The sequence below is a fragment of the Lissotriton helveticus genome, chromosome 5_1, assembly GCF_964261635.1.
Source record: "Lissotriton helveticus chromosome 5_1, aLisHel1.1, whole genome shotgun sequence".
Taxonomy (NCBI): Eukaryota; Metazoa; Chordata; class Amphibia; order Caudata; family Salamandridae; genus Lissotriton; species Lissotriton helveticus.
Window position 1 is genome coordinate 972966179 of NC_136065.1, and position 24106 is coordinate 972990284.

A 24106-nucleotide genomic window follows, 5' to 3' on the forward strand; every position below is an offset into this window, starting at 1 on the left:
TTACCAAATTCAACCCCAGATGCAATGATCAGATTGTAATTGAACCTTCAATCCGTTGAGGTGGCTTACCTGACTCAGAAAATAAATCATTTTTGTGATTGTGCCTCTGCAAATGTGGATTTCTTAAGAAGCATGATATATCCTGGACCCCGGGCCCTCTTCAGCGACTCCCTCGCTGACCTCGCCAGCACCCACGCACTCATCTCCTCGGACTACATCCTCGTCGGGGACCTGAACTTCCACCTCGAGAACAACAATGACGCCAAATCCACCGCCCTGATCGACAACCTCGCCAACCTCAGCCTCCGACAACTCGTCACTGAACCCATCCACCCTGCCGGCCACACGCTCAACCCTGTCTTCTCCACAAGCACCCACATCGCCTTCAACCACACCACCGAACTCCACTGGACTGACCACCAATGCATCCACTTCACCTTCAAGAAACCTATCAAGCACCACCACACCTAACAACTGTCTCGACGCCGCTGGAGCAAAGTTACCGAAGACCAACTGACCTCCACCCTCACCCAGGACCCACCCACTGACCCCACCGACACAAACGCCGCCGCCCAATACTTCAGACAGTGGATCGACGACTGCACCAACACCCTCGCCCCAATCAAGAAACCTCCACCAACCACCTCAGCAAGAAAGCCGCCTGGTTCAATGAAGAACTCCAAATCTCCAAACGGACTTGCCGGAAGCTGGGGAAGAAATGGCTCCATGACCGCACACCAGACAGCCACGCAGCCCACAAGGACGCCATCTGCAGACATCACCACCTCATTAGAACGGCCAAGAGATCGTCCTTCAAAGACAGACTGAAGAACAATGCACACAACAGCAAAGAACTTTTCAATATAGTGAAGGAACTCTCAAACCCCAGCGTCAACTCCAACGACATCCCGCCCTCACAGGATCTGTGCGACTCACTGGCCACCTTCTTCCATCGCAAGATCACCGACATCCACGAGAGCCTCAACTCATCACCAGCCCCGACAGCAACAGATCACTCCCCGAACGCCACCTGCACCATAAAGCTGACCTCCTGGACCCACGTCAATGACGAAGAGACACGCAAGGTCATGAACTCCATCCACTCAGGATCTCCATCAGACCCCTGCCCACACCACGTCTTCAACAAAGCTGACGCAACCATCGCACCCAAGCTTCAAAAGATCATCAACATCTCCTTCAACACTGCGACATTCCCGGAAAGCTGGAAGCACTCCAAAATCAACGCCCTCCTCAAGAAACCCAAGGCAGACCTCAAGAACTTCCGGCCTATCTCCCTGCTCCCCTTCCTGGCGAAGGTCATCGAGAAAATTTCCAACATGCAGCTGACCCACCACCTCGAGGACAACAACATTCTAGACCCATCCCAGTCCGGATTCAGAGGCAACCACAGCACCGAGACTGCCCTTATCGCCGCCGCAGACGCCATCAGATGCCAGCTAGACAACAACGAAACCTCAGCCCTCATCCTCTTGGACCTGTCAGCCGTGTTCGACACGGTCTGCCAGCGCACACTAAGAACACGCCTCCAAGAAGCCGGAATACAGAAGAAGGCCCTGGCAGAACCCAGAGAGTCATCTGTAGAGCATAATTTGCTGTCTATTGAGGATCTTTTGATGTTGCCTCAGTTAACTTGCACAAATGTTATCAGGGAAAGCCTTCAGGAGTCTTTCTGCCTGAGATACTTATTCAAAATAGCAACCTACTCACATGCATAGTTATTAATGGAATATTATTTTCAGCCTAACCAAAAGTATATTCACTCTAATCAAGAGCCAACAATACAACAAGCATTTTTGAGATTCTGCCTATTTTATATTCAATTTAAAGGGTTCAAAGGCAATTGGAATTCTACATCCAACTTCTCTTACCTGTAGACATCGCAATTATCAAATTGAATCTCTAGATCATATTGTCTGTCTCTACCCCGGGCTGCATGAAGCCTGTAGTAAACAATTTTTGCCTTCTTTCAGGTAGCTATCTTTAGACTCTTTAAAAGAGGCTATCTTACACCTTGCTTTCAGTTACAATCAAATTTCTTTATATGGAAACTGATACCATTTCTGGACATAACTTATGATAGACTAAAAGGAAAAGACAGTGTTTCTATTTAGTACGCAAAAATAACAGCACACATTTTATGAGCCGTAAAATGCCTGGAATTCTTTTTTTTCGTATTAATTATGATCCCAATGTATGATAACCAATAATTGAGTGATATCTTAATGTTATCCTCTTTACCTTTTTATGTCTTGAAATAAAGTATATTGTAATGAATAAAATGTTACTTGCTTAATAGGAAATGTGCCCAAATTGAGCGATATTTTCATAAACAGTATTTAGGACACAATTATTAAGTGAGTATAGAACATTCTGACTTAGAGTGCAAAGGGAAGTCCCTCATGGAAATTAACTTAGTGGCTGCATTACTGCACTGTGCCCTTACTACTGCTCTGTTTTCTTCAGGTAGAATTTGGTAGAAAGTGCTCATGCTAAATGCTCTAGGAATGAGTGGCTGCCTTGCTGATAAGCTGCTTTTTTTGTGTAATATTAGCGGTTGCTTAAATACTCAATTAAACAGTATTTTCATTTTTTCAAGTAAAAAAATCTCTACTTGGGGCCTTATCATGACGTCAGCGGCTGGACCGTCAACTGCTATTGCTGCGGTCAGGAGACCGCCAGGCAAGAAGTCGACTGTCAAACCCCAAAATTATGATGTGACCGACTGTTGACAGCAAGAATAATGGGACCCCCTCAAAACTGAACTAGGCCAGGGAAAAGGAGGGGAATGAAAAAACACAATAAGAGGAACAATTTACCCTCGATGGCCACAATATTTTACCACAAATATATACTTTTCTATTCTTTGCTTAGCAATCAATTAGGTATGGGTGACAAATACGCAGCAGTCTTATTTACTTTCTTTTAAAAGAAGTATAAAGTTTTATTCATTAATATCAAGTTATTATTTCTTTCAGTGATGATCCTTTTTCATTTTAGAGAAAAAAAATGTTTTCCTTTTTTTAAAAAAGAGTTTCTTGTTTTTTAATTTATAACCAATTTCATAATAGATGCATGAATCTCAAATGTGCAGATACATTGATATTTCATTCAAAAAGAGAAAGAAAAAACACATAAATATATATATATTTTACAAGATACAGGTCTATATACAAAAGACACAATTCACCAAAATAATTATACCCCTGGTAACCGACACTCCGTCACAAACATACTCACACAGTCATACTCTCACCACACTCATAACTACAATGATGGGGCGTGGGGGAGGCACATGAGGGGTACCTATGGTACCCCCCTACATGTGAATTCACAACATGGCATGCACATGCACAACATGCATTTTTAGCATTGTGGTGGGCAGATCTGAAAGCACTGCCCGCCACAATGTTAAAAATGCAGGATACGCCCGCCACTGTGGCGGACGCATCCTATTAACCCCCACGGGACCCCCGCCCTTATGGTGGGTGGTCCTGTTATCCGATAGGATGGCGGGCGGACTAAGTCCGCCCATCATTCTAATGGCCCATTTAGTGTCAGTGAGTCTTGGGGTTCGCAAGAGCGTTTAATGACAACTTGGGGCAGCCTGGGATTGAGTCAGCATCCAAACTTCTCCCCACAACACCTAGCTCTCGCTCGAACAATCCACTTCAAAGAAGCCAGGGCCATGAAGGTATTCATAAACCATAGATCTTTGTGTAAGTAAAAGAGTTCCTGAGGCACAAATAGTGCATAAAAAATACCTGAAATTGAGACTGAAAGTCCTAGGTGTTTAGTAATGGGCAGGGCATCATTCCTAGGTGGTAGCAGTAAATATTCTAAAATGGAAGGATCTCATTCGAGATTTTTGACGATGTTCTCCACACCATCTGAATATTGTCAATATTGTCCTACCCGGAATCAGATTTCCAGTTTAAATAATACACACATTTAATACATCAGTTCACACAAAGTAATTTGTAAAGCTAAGTCACAAATGTGGAGCCTTTGAGGCACACCATGATGCAGCAATACAATTTTCTTTTTCCTATTTGTAGTTTATCTATGTTTTTTTATGTAAATCAAGTATCATAACCTCATCATATCAGCACACCCTGCTTCAAGTATTTCTGTCCAGTTTAAGGATGTTAAAAAGTAAGGATGAGTGAGGGGTGTTTGTGGGATACTCACAACTAGACTTGCATCTATTACATGGGTACTGAGCTCTATTGGCGCTCATGTTGCACAGGACCTTTGTGTGTGGGGTGGGTGGGAGTGTAGATGTTTGGTCTGGGAGAAGGGGACCTCCGCTCTACCTCTGTCTGCATTAAACCAATGCAGTGTGTGCTACCTCTGGTTTACTGTGGTTTCCATGGGTGCAAAACCATAGGAGTGTCAGCCATGCCTAGTTTCCCAGGTCTATGCCTGATGTGCTGCTCCACTCCTGGCTTTTCCTGTGAATTCTGGGACTTTCAGTATTGTTTATTTAATTATATATACAACTGTAAAACCTAGGGGTTTCAAAAAGGGAGTATTATTAACAGCGTTTATATATTTATCTGGAAGACTAAATTAGTACACCCAGATACAGCCAAGACTACTTAGTTCCGTCTCGGGAAAAGGAATATCAAATAGGTGGGCCATCAATGATTGTGAAGGGAACACATGTATTTAGGATTCCCATCAAACAATTGTATGATCAATATTATCACTTGGTAATCCTATTAGGGTCGCAAGTCTCTAGATCTGGCAGAAAAGGTTTGATGTGGACTGAAACAGAGGTTTATTCAAAGCAATGGTCTGCCGTTTTTTGAGGTCTGGTGTTAGCCAAGACCATTTAATTGTAAAATAAAAATATATGAATAATATGCCTACTTGTAGTGGCATTCTGCCATCCCTCTTCATCCATTGGTCTGTTATTTTATCATTCACATATTTTGTAACCCAATACAGCATACAGCCAAGTGCAACGGTTCAGCCCACTTCAGTCGCTGGCGTATATCCCTGTGAGTGAAGCCATTCATGCTGCCATTTTGCAAGGAGCATATCCATACACAAGTAGTTCCCTTTATTGTCAAGAAGTAATGTGGCAATGCCAGCTTTTTCGGACCAAAATATGTATGCTTTCAGCCATTCTTTTCAGGCTAACAGGGTCTTGAAGCTTCCTCAACAATGGTCTGATGCCACTGGCTCCATGTGTAAAATTACTCTAAGAAATCTGCCCCAGTAACTTTAACCGAAAAGTAACTATTTGGATTCAAAGTATTTCTGAAAATTTGCTCAAATAAGTTGGAATTTAATTGAAGTATAGCTTGACATTGAACAAAATTCTCTTCAACAACATATATTAGTGTAGTATATTAATTAGAAAGCGTGATTTAAACAATAAATAAACATATTTCAAATTGCATTAGCTAATACCGTCCATCTTTCAATGTGCAGGAAAGCAGCAAGCACTGAAGCGATCCAATTTAATTGTGGTTCATGGGAAGGCAATAATATGAGTTTTATGCAGGGAGGGTGAGAAGGGTGGCAACCTCTGGGCAAAATTTAGTCCTTCCTATTAATGTGTACAATTAGGGTTTCATAGCTGGAAAGGTTTCAGTTTGCTTATGTATGACATCTGAAGATTTTCAGTGTGGTTATCATACATTGCAACATTATAGAACAGGAAAGTAGGAGATTTTAAAACAATAATTGGAGCTTTCCACTATTTTGCTATTCTTAACACTTTAATAAAACTGCTTACAAAAACTTTTTTATTATAGCTTTTCAACATGCTACACAGCACTCATACTGCTCTAGAATATTAGTTAAAGACTTTGACAAAGCCAACAGATCTGGCCAAACACGCCGCAGAGCTCCACGCCTCTGCCTAGGCTCCCGTGATCCTCGACCCATGGCCCCGCCTCCGTAATGGCGAATGCAGTTTTGGAAATGCCGAGACGCTGATACTGCCGCTGCTGGTACCGGGAGCCCAAGCGGGAAAAGAGAATCTAGACCTACGGGTGTAATGCGGCGCTGAGCAGAGCAGAGGAATTCCGGTGATCGTTGGAATGCGCCGAGAGAGATGACGCTACCTCGCCGCTACAGTAGCTGTTTTTGACCCGTCAGTCAGACAGTCAGACAGGGGCTCGGAAAAGCTCGATCCATGCAAGACACGCCGCTCATCTGTTCCTTCCCGAGGTGAGCAAGTGCGCATCTTTAATAGCGGGCCAGTCAAGGAGCTTCTCATCGGTACTGCTGTAACTGCATCTCTTGAGGTTGTGGGGAGCAGGCTGTATACGGTCAAGTACAGGGCAGCTACGGAGTAAATACTCTCATAGACTCAACTGTGTCAGGCTGTGCTAATTCTCCACGGAGGAGTAACTGCATTGAAGTGCATTGAAGTGATTGTACACCAAGAATAAAAATTCGCTGGGGGTTCCTGAATTCACTGGAACATTAAAAACTTTTCTCTATCCCCAAAAAAATAAGGGGAGTATACTTCTTCTAAAAAAAAAAAAAATGGGCAAACTTTTGAAAGATGATGACACGGTAAATCTCAGTAAAGTGGAAGCGGCGGCCCGTCAGAGAGCTAAGACTCGCCTCGCCCTGGCTCTTGCTAAAAAAGCTGCATGAAAAGCGGCTTGTGAAAAAAATAAAGACACCGATAAGGAGGAGGTGGGGTGCCTGATAACAGATGATACAACACCTGAATCCTCAGATAACGAGTCGCCCTCCTCCTCTACTTCCCTACAGCACAACGAACAGCAAGAAGCGGCAGTGGAGGGAGATAAGATGAATGATGTTATTACAGCAGATGTACTTGCACAGCCGCAAGCGGAAGTAGAAATCCACCCTCTAACTCTTAACCCCACCCCGGCACAGGCAACAACAGGTGGTAGAAGAGAGGAGAAACAGTGGGACGGGAGGAAAGGAGATGAGAGATTTTCCACTGTTTACGAAAAGAACTACTCCGAAATCTCCCCTCTCTAATTCTTCACAGCCCCTTTTGGTCTCTCTTACTCTGGATCCCCCAGCCTCTAATGTGTTATCTAAGGGCCCTGACTTGACAGCATCTCCATCCCCATCTCAAACTCAGCTTTCTTCAATAAATGTAACAAATGAAGTGGTTCAACAAGGGGGGTGTATACAAGATAAGACTCCCGGGAATGAAGAAATTCTAGGACTTGATTCTAGTCTTATCGACAAGGAAGCAAGATCTGAGGTAAAATTCCAGCTAGATATTCGCGAGATGCTCAACTTAATCCTCGATGAGATCCGTGAAATTAAAAACAATCAGCGAACGGAACTTGCTGCTATTCACGCTAGAATAGATAAGCTGGAGGAATTAACATTGGCGCTCCCCAACAGGGTCTTGGAAGCTGAGTCAAGGATAGCAGTCCTTGAAGATCAGATGAATCTGGTTTCAGGAGAGACTAAAGAGGCCACAAAAAAGAGGATTTCTATGGAGAACAAACTCGAGGAGTTGGAAAACCACTCCCGTCGATCTAACCTGAGAATCGTAGGGGTTCCTGAAGGAACGGAAGGATCCGATACAGTGCAATGGGTTAACTCTTTTATACAGAAGGCAGTTCTGCCAGACTTTGAAGGAGACTTGACAATAACAAGAGCCCACAGAGTACCGGCTCAGCGCTTTGCGAACTCTCCATTTCCTAGAAATATTCTATTAAATTTTGCGGATTTTAGTATTAAGGAACGTATACTCTCCAAGGCATATCAACAACGCCAGTTTTCCGTTTCCGAAACTACAAAATGCAGGATTTTCTCGGATATGACAGCAACTGCGGCTAAAAGAAGGAATGAGTTTGTAAAGTTGCTGCAGTTATTCAAGGCTAATGGTGCCCAGGCCTCGATTGCACAGCAATCAAAGCTGAAGGTTCTCGTCAAGGGAAATTTTTTTCTATTTACTGATCTAGAAGAGGCACAGACCCTTCTTAATGAAATATCAACAAGGGCCTAGGCTCAGTGGTCTGGCTATATTGAATGTTGAATATGAGGAATCCATGTTATAATCCAGAGCTATAATTAAGGAAAAAAATAAATAAAAAAAAAATAAAAAAATGAGAGTTTGAAAATATCTAGGCGGGGGTTCTTGGGTTCAGGGTCACACCAGGGTCACACCGGGGTGTAACAAGAAGACACCCGAAGTAGAAGAAAGGGAGGGATGTGGGCAGAGTGGACAGGAAGGGGGGTCCCGCATCCATGGGGGGGTCCTTGGTGGGGGGGGGTGAATGCAGCAAAAAAATACAAGAGAAGTAGGTTTTCTATTCTTAACATTGGTTGGTACAGAAGAGGTTTAGAACTTCATAGCCTTACCAATGACAATTGGCTTATGTAATATCCTGTCCATTAACACGAATGGGCTGTTAAATAAACAGAAATATGGAGCACTTTTGAAATGGGAAATTGCTTTTAAACCCCACGTGGTCTTCCTCCAGGAGACGCACTTCAAATCAAACTCCCCAAAGTTGTTTCTTCCTAGATATTTTTCCCATGGGTTTTTTTTCCTCTGCGGGTGTTGCCCAGAGGGGTGTTGCTATTTATTTTGCAAGAAATTTACCCTGGGAGATTCTACAAATGCAAAGAGACTCTAAAGGGAGATGGCTTTGGGTGGCAGTGAAATTGTTGGGAAAGGTATTCAATTTTGTCAACTATTATGGCCCAATTTTTGATGACACCTCTGCCCTGACTGAAATTAGTGAAAAACTAAGGGGTACTGCAGGGGAAATTATAGTAGGAGGTGATTTTAATTATATTCAGGATTTAAAGAAGGACACCTCTAATAAGAACAAGAAACAACTAAAACCAAAGACTAAAAGGGTATTAGAGGTTTTTGTATCAGAATATCAATTGCGTGACTCTTGGCGCTCCCTAAACCCCAACCTAGAATCTTACACGTGCTATTCTAATAGGTTTCATACAGCCTCTAGAATAGATTTCTTTTTATCCTCAAGATCGCTCCACATCTCTAACGCATTGATAGGCTGCAATCCATTTTCAGATCATGGAAGGATTGAGGTTGAATTAATATTAGAGGGCACGACAGGGGAGCGACCTAGGTGGCAGCTGGATCGCACCCTTCTACAGAATATGACTTGGGTTGAGGGTTTCAAAGAATGGATAAAGGAATTTTTTCTAGAAAATAAGGACTCTGCAGAGCCTTTCGCAGTATGGGGGGCATTCAAAGTAGCAGCCCGGGGACAGATTATAGCATTTTCTTGTAATAAAGCTAATGATCGCAAAAGAAAAATATCTGCCCTTCAGCGCGCTGCAGAGAATGAGTATACTTTGAAACTGAACCAAAAACCAAATGACTGGGAACAAGCTAAAGCATTGCTTAGGGACTTCTTCATCTTGGAAGAGATAAATAGCTCAAAAGCCTTCCAACAAAAGCTATATGAAGATAGTCAACTCATGGGTAAGCTGCTGGCAAATTCGATCAGGAAAAAACAAGAGTCTTCCATCATTTTAAAAATCCAAGATCCATCAGGTGGAATAGATACCAGAAGCGAGGGAATTGGGAAAATATTCCTTGATCACTATGAGAGAATTTACTCTACGGATATTCAAGTAGAGGAAACATTGATCAGGGAATATTTTGACAACTTGAATATCCCCAAAATTTCCAAATCCAGATTTAATCAAATAGGCTGTGATATAAGTCATCTGGAAATTCAGAACAGTATAAAAGCCACAGCGGGAGCAAAGGCTTCAGGGATTGATGGATTCCCTATCGAGTTCTACAAGGTTTTTTTGAAGGAGTTAGAGGATCCCTTGAAACATTTATTTAATTATATTAGATTAGGTGGTATGATTCCCTATGAGTTTAAAGAGTCCACAATTATTAGTTTTGTTAAGAAAGGAAAGAACCCAGAAGACGTAAATTCCTATAGACCAATTAGTCTATTAAATTCTGACTACAAGGTTTTTATGAAAATTTGGGCTCAAAGATTCGTGTTGGCCGCCCAGGAGGTGATACATCATGATCAAACGGGTTTTATAGCCGGACGCTATATGGCTGCCAACACAGAATATTTATTACAGGCACTAGATTATTTTAATATTAATTCAATTTCTGCATGCATTCTTATGATTGATGCAGAAAAAGCATTTGATTTAGTTAACTGGTCAACGTTATTTTGTTCCTTGAGTTATTTTGAATTCCCCGCTCCTATTATTAATATGTTACAAAATATTTATGAGGGAGCATCAGCCCAGGTGATAATAAATGCCAAGCAAGCAGGGAAGATTAAAATAAATCGAGGCACTAGGCAAGGTTGCCCCCTATCCCCCCCTGCTATTCACCTTTTTTATCGAACCCCTGGTAATAAAAATAAGAAATAATGATGCAATATCTTCTCCAATGGTTGGAATGTCGAAGTTAAAACTATTTGCCAACGACATTATCCTCTACATGGCTCCTGATAAAGAAAATATTTTACATCTTATGAAAGAGCTTAAGGAATATGAGAAGATAGGGGGCTACAAAATTAACGAAACGAAAACAGAAGTTCCTATTTTAAATTCGAATTTAGACTTCCTTCCGCCAGATCTTCAGTCTCAAGCAGAAAAGGGGGATCCAATAAGGTATCTAGGGATTCATGTGACCAGAGACTACCAAGAACTTTTTCAATTGAATTATATAAAAACAAGGGATAAAATCAAGAGCCTTTTAGAACAATGGGATATACTCCCCTTATCATTGATTGGCAGAGTGGCTTTGATAAAGATGAATATATTACCTCTGCTTTTATTTTTGTTTAGTAATATCCCAATTAAAGTTAATTTGGCCTTTTTTAATGAATTAGATTCCATGATAAGAAGATTCATTTGGAACAAAAAGGCCAATAGAGTCAAACTCGCGGTAATACAACTTCCTGTTAACCAAGGCGGACTTGCTCTTCCCCATTTTTATACATATTACGAGGCAGCTTTTTTCGATATAATGGCAGGATTATTAAAGGCTAGGCAGACAAGAGACAATTTTTTTTTAAATAGAATGCTTGAGGAATCGGGTTCTCAAATTTTTATTTTCTTAAAAACTGCAAAACTTCCAAAAAGAACACGATATAAGACACTCGTGGGGTATTCATTAAGATTACAGCTTCTATTTGAAAAGCATGGCTCAGATGGATCTATTTATTTAAAACTTTCAGAATGTGTTAAAATAGGTCTTAGGATTTCTTCAAGTCATCTGACAGAATGGGAATCGGCCGGATTCTGTAAAATAAGGCATCTTCTCTTTCAAAATTCGATAATCAGTTGGCAAACGGTTAGAGATAGATCACATCCGAGGCGGCTCATGTTTTTTCAATACTTGCAATTGAGTTATTTTATAAGAAAAGTTGTAGGAAGTTTCGATACAACACCCAATGCTTTGTTGTTATCAGCGTTATATGGGGAGAAACATTAGGGTATAGGATTTTGGTATAAAAAGCTACCCCCCCTTTCTGGAACATCTAATATAATAAGCAAACATTTGGAGAAAATAAGTCTCACATTGCAGTGTGTATTGTGAGACAAAGATTGGGAGACAATTTGTTATTTAGGAAACAGGGCACTCCGAGCAGCTAATTATAAAAGAATGTCTTTTCTTTGTCGCTGGTTAGCATATTATACCCCGCAAGCCCTACAAAGAATGTTCCCTGAACACTAGAATAAATGTTTTAGATGTAAAACCAGGGGACAGGGTGCGTGGCATCATATTTTCTTCTCATGTTCAAAGCTAGAACCCTTCTGGAGGGAGATTTTCGCTGATTTGGAGATGGCAACTGGGAAAATTCTTCTTCCAGAAGTGGAAGTGGCCCTTTTTGGCATTAGTAAGGACAGGAACATGTTCAATGAATCAGAAGAACTGTTTATTTTTCTTTCTACTGCCGTGGCACGGTCCCTGATTCTGCAAAATTGGAAATCCACGGCGTGTCCTTGCCATGTTAAGTGGGTCAATAAAATGAGAAGAACATATAATTTTGAGAAAGCCTATGCAGGTAGAGTGGGTGCGGTTGCAAGATTTGAAAGGAATTGGAAATATTTTAACCAGCTTGAACTATTAAAAGGAAAGTGACTGTTATATTTTAGCTATCTGTAAGTTGGTATGACATCTACATCTGAGGAAAGATTAGTATTCATCTGCCATGCTATATCAAATTGCTAAGCATTTTTATTATGAAAGTTTTTTTTTTTTATGTTATCGTATTTTTAATATCATGAAATGTATTATTATCTGTGTTATTAGATATTGGCACTTCATTGCACTTCATTGCACTAGTCACTTTATATAGGTCTAAAAATTTTGCACATAATAATATTAGCAATTTTAAGCGTCGGTCTTTCTACTCTTTGCTTAAGCACTTTATGAACGGTATAGTATTATTATTGTGTTACTATACATTGGCACTTTATTGCATTAGTCACTTTATATAGGCTATATTTTGCACATAATGGTACCCTCTAGCGCTGGTCCTTCTTCTCTTGCATTAGCACTTTATGAACAACATAATACTATTCTTGATGCTGCCCAACCAACAGCTGTTTATATGTTGGGTAATCTAATATGTTTTGGAGTTATTATTTTGAGTATGGTAATGATAACAATATTTCTTTCTTTATATTATTATTGTATTATATCAATAGGTTTAAATTATTTTCTTGTTATTGCTGTGGCATTCTATTGTCTAGGGTTGTCTCTTGGATTTTGTAATTTTCTGGGTTAATGTATGTCTAATTATGAAGAATTTAATGTACCAATGTATTTTTCTTACCTACGGCTTGTAATAAAAAAAAATTAAAAATAAAAATAAAAAAAAAAGATCTGGCTAAACACTTCTAAGGCCCAACGGCGAAACATATTGGCTATGCCAATGCATGTTTAAACATGTATCTATTTTTTCTCAGCTGTCAGGTTATTGGCATGAGGGTAATAAATGCAAAGTGCTACCCCTGAATGTTCTGTGTAACAAGCAGCATTTCGCTCACACTGGGTTTACTTGGCAACCCACTAAGCTAAAATACCTAAGTGTATGGTTTTCACATAATATTAAAGAGACTTTAAAAAGAAACCTTAACTATATTAATAAAATCATTAGTTGATAGTATTGATTGTTGGCATCTACTTTTTTTTTTCTGGTGGGGTGAATTTGACTCTGTTAAAATGATGCTCACTGCTCCTATTCTATATCTTCTCGCAATGATTCCTATCTGTATCCCTGGTTAATATTTTAAGAGAATAGACTCCCTCTTAGTTTTAATGGAAAGGCAAGCCTTCTCATATAGCTTTATCCTCTTTAAAAAAGGATAAATCGTTTGGGGGCCTTCCTTTCCAAACAATCTCATTATTATTTCTCTCTAAAACAAGCTACTACATAGAGCTCTTCTGAATTCTTCACACACACACCCCTTTATGGTTACAACTCGAACTGCCCTTATTCTTCCCTTTACTTTTGAGGAGATTCTTGCCTTTACTTCCCCTATAGTTCAATTACGATCTCCGGTTATTTCCCACTCTTATAAAATCTTGAAACCTCTTCTACCTTTATCATCTCTTGCATCTTCGAATTATAAACAATCTCCCATCTGCACAATAACGCCTTTCACATTAATAACCGTCCCTTTTACTGGAATCCTTTGCATTCTGGGGGTTTATGTTGGATCTCCCAGCTTTATTCAAATGATCGACTAGTGTCTTTCTCTGAACTCTGAACACAATTTTCTTTACCATCTTCTTTCAAAAAACAATACTTTTGTTTATCTAATTCCCTTAATCATTATATTTGCACTCTGCCATCTACTGCCTCCCTTCCTCAATCTCTTCCAGGCTCTTTCCCTTACTTACTCTCAACCCATCTGCATCTACCATTTATAAGTAGTTGCAGCTTAATCCTGATAAGCAAAATCAAAAGTTGAACTATCTTGGGAGCGGAATTTAGGGGAATGTTGGCCTACCACTCGCTGGGATAAGATATGGCTTAAACTTCACACAAGCTGTAATTACTACTCAGACTCTTTACTTTGTTTATTGTCGTTCACTTATCACTTCTTCCGTCTTAAAATCCTTTGCTTCAAATATTACCTCTTTGTGCAGGTCCTGCTCTTCTCCCATTGCAGATTTTAAACATATGTTGTTTGAGTGCCCTGCCATCCATCATTTCTGGAAACTAGTCTGGTCTCTAATTAACAACATTTTTAATGTCACCACTTCCTTTACTCTCACTAATATTTTCTTAGGTAGCTTAGCCCCTCACTGACCTCATTCAAGCCCTGGTTTTCACTTAACAGATCTATTACTGCCTGTTGCATTCCACCTAATTACTTCACATTGGAAACAAGCCCATAATGTTACTTTTAGGTCTTGGTGGAAAGCCTTCTGTTTTAATCATAGATTAGACACAAAATGCACCACTCCTATTTCCCTCACAATTAAAAGAGATCTTTTATGGCTTCCACCATCAACATATTTATCGCTTAGTGCTTCTTCCAATGTGATTAATATTTCTGTTCTGGATGAAGTGCGTAAACCACCTTGAATTCAATTATCACTCATGTTTGTTATTTTGTGATTGTATTTTGTCAAATATCATAATTGATTCACATAGTTTTTTACCTTTTCTGCCTTAGAATTTACAGTGTTTTAGGCTATGTTTCATTTCCAGTTTTGATACAACAAGTTTATGATATGCTATCTCCCTACTCTTTTCCCCATTTTGTTATACAGTTTTATATGATTTAGAGTTATGTATCTTATTATTATTCTGTCCGCATATTATTTTTGCTCCAAATATTGTTTTATACATATACTTTTTCACTATATATTGCCTCTTTTTGGCGTATGCATTTATTAATTGTACCTCTACTATTTCTCTAATAAACTGAAACTTAAAAAAACATAACATCTCGACAATGGTGCAAAACGTTTTGAATGAATGCAGACTGTTAGTTCCTAAAGAAAGTTCCCAGATGATGTTGTGTGGCATCTTTTGACCATATAAAATCATAAACTTTCTCTAGCATATTAATGCCTTCTACACCTGCCCTGAGATGTCCTGAAATTGTAAGTAAGTTTGACACATATTTATGGGATGTGGCAGATCACAAATCCATAGCTCCTCATTCTTCATCTCACACTGAGGGGGAGATTTACCAAACCTCCACGCAATGCAGTGCAGCATCACGGGAGGATATGCTGCATAACAGGGAACGAGCAGGAAAGCGCCATATTTTCAAAGATATGGCTCTTTCCTTCCCTTTCCCATGTGCCAGCAATGATTACGGCTGCCATGCTCCAAGCACCACCTTAGCGCCATAGCGCGAAGGTGTTTGTGTGGGTCTAACATCGGTTTTGTACAGGAAGGGTACCCTTCCTGTACAATACTATGCCTAAACATGAGGGAAAGATTGTCCCACTTTGTGTGTGTGCAGAACAGGGCAGCATATATGTAATGTCAAAAAAGGTAGGAGAAATGAAATAATTTCTCCTTCCTTGCACCTAGTTTAAAAGGGCACAGTTTTCTCATGCTAAACCCAATATACTGGATTTAGTAAATTGGATTTAGCGTGAGAAACCGTGGGTGGCTGCATTGGAATGCCCATGCACCCCCTTTGATACACCCCATGGTGCAAAGTAATAGCTTTTACTTTATTTCAAGCACTAAACAAGTTTAGCTCTGTAAAGTAAATTAGGAAAATAGATTTTGCCCCGTTTTGCATCACTTTTATGATGCAAACATGGTGCTCAATTTTAGCAAATATCCCCCTCAATGGACTCAATATTGGGCGTGTGCTTCAGGTTTAATATGTAGCTTAATGAGCAAAGCATAGACCTGCTAAGTGCAACACTGTGGAAAAAGGAAGAATTACTTTCTCTCATCAGGCTGACTGAGGTCCTTGTGCCAGTAATTATGTTGATCACAATATATTAGAATGCAAAATTATGGACTCCACTGAGGTGGAGTGTCGGTCAGTACCATCAAGGCAGTCAATGTTTGAATAAGGCAGGATGTGGCCCATGCTGGTGGTGTGGCAAAATGACATTTGTGAGGGAGAGCAAGCAGAACTGATGTACAGGAAGCACACCATCAAGGGAATAGAGTGCTTGTTACAGTAAAGGAGGTTTGATTCTAATGAACCATGACCAGGGTGTGGGCATAACATGGGCCTGTTCTCTGTAGTCTGAACAGCAGTAGAACAGCACAGTAGAGATGCAACAGAAACCACCTACAGAGAAATCTAGTATAAGAGGCCTATGCATTTCTGAGAATAGATTGGAAGAATCACCAGTTGTATCTTTCTTTGCTAGGAAACAAGACTAGCAGCCAAAGTATGAAAGAAGAAAAGAGATGCATTCATATTTGGAGTAGCAATTGGCTTTATAGGTGTCCAATATTAATAACTCATCAGGCTCATCAGGAGCAGAATCAGATGAGGCTGTGTTACAGAAAACGCCTGGTGGGCGCAACGTTCATGTGCGTCTGCTTTGTGCGCCTTCTGGGCACTTTGGTATTAGAGAAGCTGCCACACAAATGCCTTCTAATATACTCTCAAGAGGGCATTCCCTCATTGGCATGGGGTTATTGCTCCATGCCAATGAGGGAATCTCTTTGCCTCAGCACACACGCTGTATGATGGACATGGATGCAAAGGCAAAGAAGTTGTCAGGATGCACACTGAAAGTGGTTACAAAAAGGTGGCGCACTGTCAGTGCGCCCCCTGATTGCCGCCCTCAAGAGAGGCGAAAGGGGGTACCCTGGACCCCACCAGACAGCTCCTTCAAGTGGGTGCAGTCACTCAAGGCATCGACCTGTAAAGGGATTTCTAATCCCTCTTCAAAGTGCAGGCAAGATGGAGCTTGCACTGTAAACCATGGAGCAACTTTGAAGTAGCCACTCCGTAATTCATTTAAAAACGCTACTCCAGGGCAACACAGTTTGAGGCAGGCCGTAGGGCAGTCCATTCACTGTAATAGGGTGTACTTTCCCTGTTTGCACACAACACACCTATTTAAAGGTGTGCCATGGCGCAAACAGTAAAAGTGTGCCCTATGTGATTAGTACCCAGGTATCAGTTTTTGGAAATGAAATGGTAAACTTCAATGTGAAATTGGTAGGCCAGATGAATGGAGGATGCTGTCCAGACCCAAAGCTGTTTGTGGTGATGAAAATCCAAAGTACCAGCTTTTGGCTCATGAAGGAAGACTAAAACAATTCTGTATTACTATGAATTCATTCTAGCTTACCAACACATGCAAATCATTGCCTCATCACGACATTCTTTGTACATTCCTGATGCAATGTAAACAACAAATTACACAACATATATTCATACTTTTTCAATCTCAGGGATAGCTGAGTGGGGTTTATTGTTAACGGGATTCATCAGGTATACCTGTAAAGTTTCACAAAATGATGTCGCCTGGGAATGAAGATAAGTATGTTCCAGAAAGGCACAATGCAGATACAGTATGAGGTGGGACACCACAACGTGCAGAGAGACGTGAGTGCACTCCTGTCCATAATAAAATGGACAACAATAAGCAGTGATTCCCAGAAGGAAAATAGTATCAGAGCCTGATTTCTCTTGCATGGAAGAAAACACTAATGTACAAGTAACATAAAGCATCTTTCCTGACTGTAGGTGACGCACAAATTCCACTTTGCAGGAAAAATAGCGATGCGATATATACATATGAATGAGCTATGAGAAAAACATTATGATGTCTACTAATGGTGCTGAGAACTACTATACCTTCACTTGATAAGTCTCCGAATTCTATTCAAGGAAAGCTATTGAATAATCAATAAATGAGGGCCATCAGTATGACCCCATTAAATATGCAAAGAAAATTATTGAAAAACTAGACAAATAAAGCTACATATTGCTCTTGGAAAAGGGTTCTGCTTTTTAGGAGTGGTGGTGAATCAAGAAAAAAAGGGAGTTAGGCAATGTAGTTTAACCATAGAGACCTGCGTACAAGAAGAATGCATACATAGTAAACGAAATTTAAATTCTAAAAAGAAGAAGCACATAGTCATTGAAGAAAGAAAATATTAAACGTACACCATGGATTGTGAACCTAATCTGAAAAGAAATGCCTATTTGAATAATTTAGAGTACACTATTCAGGTCGAGGTCCGCCCATTCCTATGCCAATTTATCATGGGTTGATTTACGAGTTAATATATTTGACTAGAACGAAGACCAGATTTCACAGAAAATGAGTTTTTAGGGATCATTTTCTAAAAAACATCATTTTTCGATGGAAATGTTCAGTTACACTTGAAAGGCAACAAGTCAAATACTTATTTTACTCTGAGATCAATCAAGGAATTAATCTGTCTGGACATACAGCACACTATGAATAAGGGTCGACATGTGTCAGAAGCTGATAAAAAAACATACTGCAGCTAATGTCATACTATCCAAAGTACTGTTTGAAAATGTCTGAGGTCAAATACAAATGTATTTCTGTTTCAGTAGTTAAGAAAAACAATGCGTCGTCAAGGAAATAGGGAAAAGGACGAGAAAAATTAAGTTTCATCTCTGAATGAAGTTCTATAGATAGTGAGCATTATGGTAGACACTGCTCATTACCTAGAAAAAAGACAAGTCTAAGGTGGACCAAGTGCGGTTTATCATATAGTGCAACACCCACATTGATAATATTAATGGAATAATTGAATCAGGGTAAGATCTTCTAAAAATTGACTACTACTTAGTGGAGATAGCAATCACATCTTACATTACCCTTCTCAAGAACAGATACTCTTAAAACATACTAAGTGCAAATCTACCTAGAATATTAATGAAGTCTAGCATGTGACCATCAAAACATAAAAAACATTCAAGTGGATTTTAAACATGCACCAAATTTACAATATGAAATGGATTAAAGCAAATATGTCATAACATTGAAGTAAGAAATGATAGCACACATTTTATCAAATGACACATACTTGAGCTGTAATAGAATGTCCATGTTCATTGAGGTTCACTGTATTGGGGCATTTCACAACACATTTCTCAGTTGCTCTCTACACTCATGGTGAGAATTGTCTTACCTTAAAATCCACTTAGTACATTGAAAAATGTGTCAGGTGAGTAGATTTTCCACTATTGTCATCAAAATAATGAGGTGTAAAATGGATGTTACCTGTGGAGGTTTTGGGGTTGCCTTTAGAAATGTTAAGAACACCCACACAGTTAGAACTTTTTAGGTATTCACAAGCACTGTCATTGTCATTTCCCACCATAAATGTGCACCTATGTTAAGTTTCAATGGATTAGAATAGGTGTGAGTTAACAGTGTGTATATGCCCCAAAGTCCCCCATTTTTCAAGGGTGTAGTGTTGTAACTGTTCCTACTAATTCAGTAAGACTGTGTTTTTGGGCAACATAAACTTCAAAGTAGGGGGGACTGTATCTGTTCATCCCATCAAAATATGTTGACCTGGTTCCTGGCTAGCTCACAGTGCACCATCTGGACCTGTAAACCTTACTAGGTACCTGATGGTGTCTGCAACCTCAGAACATGATGATTCTGATTTCCCCAAGGAAATCGTGGAAACAGATCTACCCTTTCATTGTTATATCAGGGGTTCCCAAAGGGAGTCACAAGAAATACACAAATTTGCATTTCAAACATGTATTGAAGCAATTGGATTCTTGTGTGAAATATTTGTGCTGCAATGATTAGTTGAAAAAAGCAAAGCATAGTAACCAGCATTAGGGGAAAGATGAAAAAGAAGATTAATTCAACCATTATAGTTATGGTATGGATTCGATTGATACATATAATTGTACTCCTACCTAGAACTGCCTATCCTAGATAGCATGGGGTGGATGCAATTCCGCCAGATACTTTAGAGTGGTATGATTCCACATTTACCTGTGTACCTTTATCATCTGGTAGCTTGTCTAGTGAGAACAGGCCACAGTCCCTTTCAGGATAGGGATGACATTCATCTGTGGAACTCAGGTATGTAGAGACAACAACAATCCATAGAAATGCTCCTCTGTTGAACAAAGGCTTGGTGCGGTTTATATATTAGAACTGCACCCACTGGTTCTGTGCTTGAGCTCTGGGCCACCTCTCTTTATTGAATCTACCCACCCAGAGCGGTCTCCAGACAGACAACAACAAACAAGGGCAATTTAGGCAGTGTACTTGGTCCTTGGACAGAATGTAACATAGTAAGATAATGTGCCTACATAGAAATGTATTTGTAAACAGAACACATTCTGAGTACACTATTCATTGTGAGCACACAAGCAAAATTAGCTAAATGTCATAGTCTAAAAGATTTAAACATGAATATGTAAAAATGGGAGCCTTTGTGCATGGATCCTATACCCTCACGACAGTAGCAGAAGAGAGTCTACAGGTCGAATACATCTTCAGCATGAACAAAAAAACAAGAGAAAAAATGGAAAAAAATATGCAAATACTTTTTGTGATAACCTTGCACTGCCAAATTATCTACCTGCAGATAATTGAAGAATAGGGTAAGGAAAAACAGCATATGTCAGGAAATCTGTAGCCCAATTTAGAAACACAGTTGTACATTTACACCTGCGGACGTACTCCTGTGCACAACTTTTGGGAATTCACAAACACTCATTTTGTGAGCCTGTCAATCATAGCTTTGCAGGAGTACTTCTGAGAATGTCATGATATTGCTGTACTAAGAATGTGTCTTGTGACATCTGCTATTTGCTTAATGAAGAGATTTAAGTAGGGTATAACTCAGCTTTGCGGAAATGCAACTCCCCTTTCTTCCCCAACGGGAACACATTTCTTTCCATTGAGTAATCTTTTTCTCCTTCAAGAAACTCTTTACACTAAAACCTCCAAAGTTTGGGGGTGTTGCATTTTCCGTAAAACTCTGGAAGGGCAGTTCCTCAAGTCCTTCCATGGAGTAAAGCTCTGACTGTTTTATGGGTGAGAAAGGATTAAACAGGAAGTTGTGAATGTCAAAATACTTATCAGTTTGTGGGAGTTCACAAACTGCCACTGCAAACCATGCCTTAAACTTGCCACTCCCCACCCCTTCCTTGGTGGACAATTATATAGTGGTAAAATCATTTATTCCTGATGAGCTATTCTTTGGTAAACCTTAGCTTATGGTTGTAAATGACTCTTGTACTCACCCCCTGATTTCTGTACATTTATTTCTTCTACAGCACTTATTTGTACTTTTATGAATCCACCCCAAAAAAGTTCAGCAAATTAAAATTGGAGACAAAAGTCAATGGGTCTCATTTATGAGGTTTTACCATAGGGCAGTGCTGCAGGCCTTCTTGCTGCACTGCCCTTGGGTAAAAGAAAAGGGCAGGAGTGTGCCGTATCTATAAGAAATGATAAAAAACAGGGGAATGACTCTGTTCAGGAGTACCGAGGTGGGAATCCTAAACTGTATGCAAAACAAATCACCTCTGACACCATGGATCTAAATATTCTTATTCACCAGTTGGATTTTTTTATTTATCCCTGGGTTGTAGCTAAATACATAAAGCGTTTTTTTTAGGTTTGTTTTACACCAAGACGTGTTATCCCTATACAGGACTTGCCAGACAATTAACTTATTGCCTTATTTTGTATATGAGATGTAAACAGGAAAACATACTCAAAACATATAAACCATATTTACAATAGACAAACATCTGTACAAGTTACAAACATAAAGTACAATGATGCTACCAAGCTAACAGTACAGGGACTCCTCTCATTGATGTCCTCACAGTACGGTAGTATTTTACGCCAATGGGAAGTCGCACCAATGTCTAGAACCTAGTTGTCCGAATCCAGAACCAAAGTTTGTGCTAGGTTCTATAGGCGAGCCTCTCAAAAAAATTTAATCAACGCGTTTCGACCTTCTAAATGGCGCTTCTTGTGTCAAAGTTCTTCATCAGGGTAAGTCTTTATCAAGGAGGACTTGTGGTACCTCTATGATTCAAAACGGAAGCTAGTGAAAGTCTATTTTTATGTGTGATATTTACAAGTAAGTGTGTAGATCATAAACGGAAGCATTACATACCAAATCAGATTTTTTTGGAGACGTGGAACTTCTTTAGTAAACACTTTTGGAGGGTGCCTGGGCTGGAAAAAATAATGTTTGGGAATAGTCACTAATGTGTGTAACACCAAACATGTAAGCTTTTAATGGTACGGTGTTGTTCCGAGTGGTAACGATTACTGGTGTTTATTGAGGTAGCCCAGGTGAGGGAGGTGGGATGTGCATGGTGACTTAAAGGCAAATGGTTATTAAAATAGCACAAGGGTGTCTCGTCTTGTGTGTCTAATTACTCGGCATGTGGGAGTGATGTTATCTAAAACCCGCTGTGTCCCTGCAAAAAAAGCTGTCTAGCGGCTAGTGCCACCCAGATGGTAGACCGTAGGTAATCAAGCTAGACTGTACCTGTACGCCCTCGCGTCTCTTGTTAAAAGCCGCTGGCGGGGTCAGGTCGTATAAACTTTGCCGCTCCTGTTATTTCCATAGGTGAACATTGAGCCTTCTATTGTGCTTTTGCAAGAGGCCACATTTCCTATGTCCTTTGATGGGAGGTAGTGCGAACAAGTTTCAAATTGGCTGTGTGTTTTTTCTCTTGGATGTGTCGACATGTACCAATTTGTTCTTTAGACTTCTCTTTTTCTTCAATGCGAAGATCGGAGGATCTTTCAGTGGTTCCAATGCTTTCACCGTAGCCGAATTTTTCGCACTATTTTCTTCACATCATTGGTAGACCCAGAGAATGTGGTTACACATACTAGGGGTACATTTTCATTTCTTTCTACTGTACAAGAAGTGTTTCCCTGGGGGTGTACCAGGCTCTTTTCAAAGCCCTCTTCAGGGGTTTTCTTGGGTAGTTCGCTACTACAAGTTTCTCCAAGAGTACTTTCACATTCTCAAAATAGTCCTCCTTTTTCATACAATTGCCTCTTGTTCTTAAAAAACGGACTAAAAGGCAAGTTATCAAGAAGGTTCTGCTGGTGAAAACTTGGAAAATGAAGTATGGTGTTTCTATCAGTTTTTTCTTATAGAGGGTTGTGTACAGACGGCCTCCTTTGTGTTTTTATCATTAGGTCTAGAAAGTTCATCTCAATTTTGTGGTAATTAATTGTGAACTGGATATCCTATTCCCACTATTGACCCAGTTGAGGAATTCCATGAGTAATTCTCTTGAGCCTCTCCATAGCACAAAAACATTGTCAATATAACGGTACCACATTTTCATGTGTCCGTTATATGGATTGTTAGTGTAAATCCATCTGTTATCGAATAACGACATAAACATTATGGCCATGTCAGGTGCAAATGGACAGCCCATCACGGCTCCTTTTATTGGTACGAATTGAGATCCGTTGAAATTGAACAAAATGAATTTTAGACATATTTCAGCCATTTGCCGTAAGAATATAGTCGGTACATTATGGGGACGTACTAGTGTCTCCAAAAAGAATGCGGGATGTTTGTGTACAAACTGACAATATCTAACGTAACTAGATAACATTTCTTTTCTTCAAACGGTTGGCCTTCCATTAGTGTGATGGCCTACATTGTATCTTTTATGTAGCTGATAGTATCTCCTACTAAAGGTTTTAGAAAGGTATCCACGTATTTCGCTGGTCTTTCCAGGATGGAATTCACTCCTGAAATAATTGGACTTCCGGAAGGGTTCTGGATATCTTTGTGGACTTTCAGAAGGACGTATATGATTGACGTCCTAGTATTGTCATTGATCAAATATTGCGCTTCTTTTTTGGACAACCATCCTTCTGTTTCTCCAATACTTATCAGATTGAAAAGGTTGTGTGTAATCAAGTTTGTAAAGTCATCGTCTGAACGTTTGTAGTGTTCTTCCTGGGACAGCTGTCGTTCAACTTCAGAATCATATTTGTCTTGTGTAGAATAACAATAGCACCACCCTTATCTGTAGGCTTTATTATGATGTCTTCATTCTCCATTAGTTTATCCAAAGCTGTTTTCTCATTTTTTGTCAAGTTCCATTTACTATAGATTTTCTTTTGATCCAGTGTGCTCAGATCTCTCATTACATTTTTTTCAAACGTAAGCTTCTCGATTGGCATTAAGTC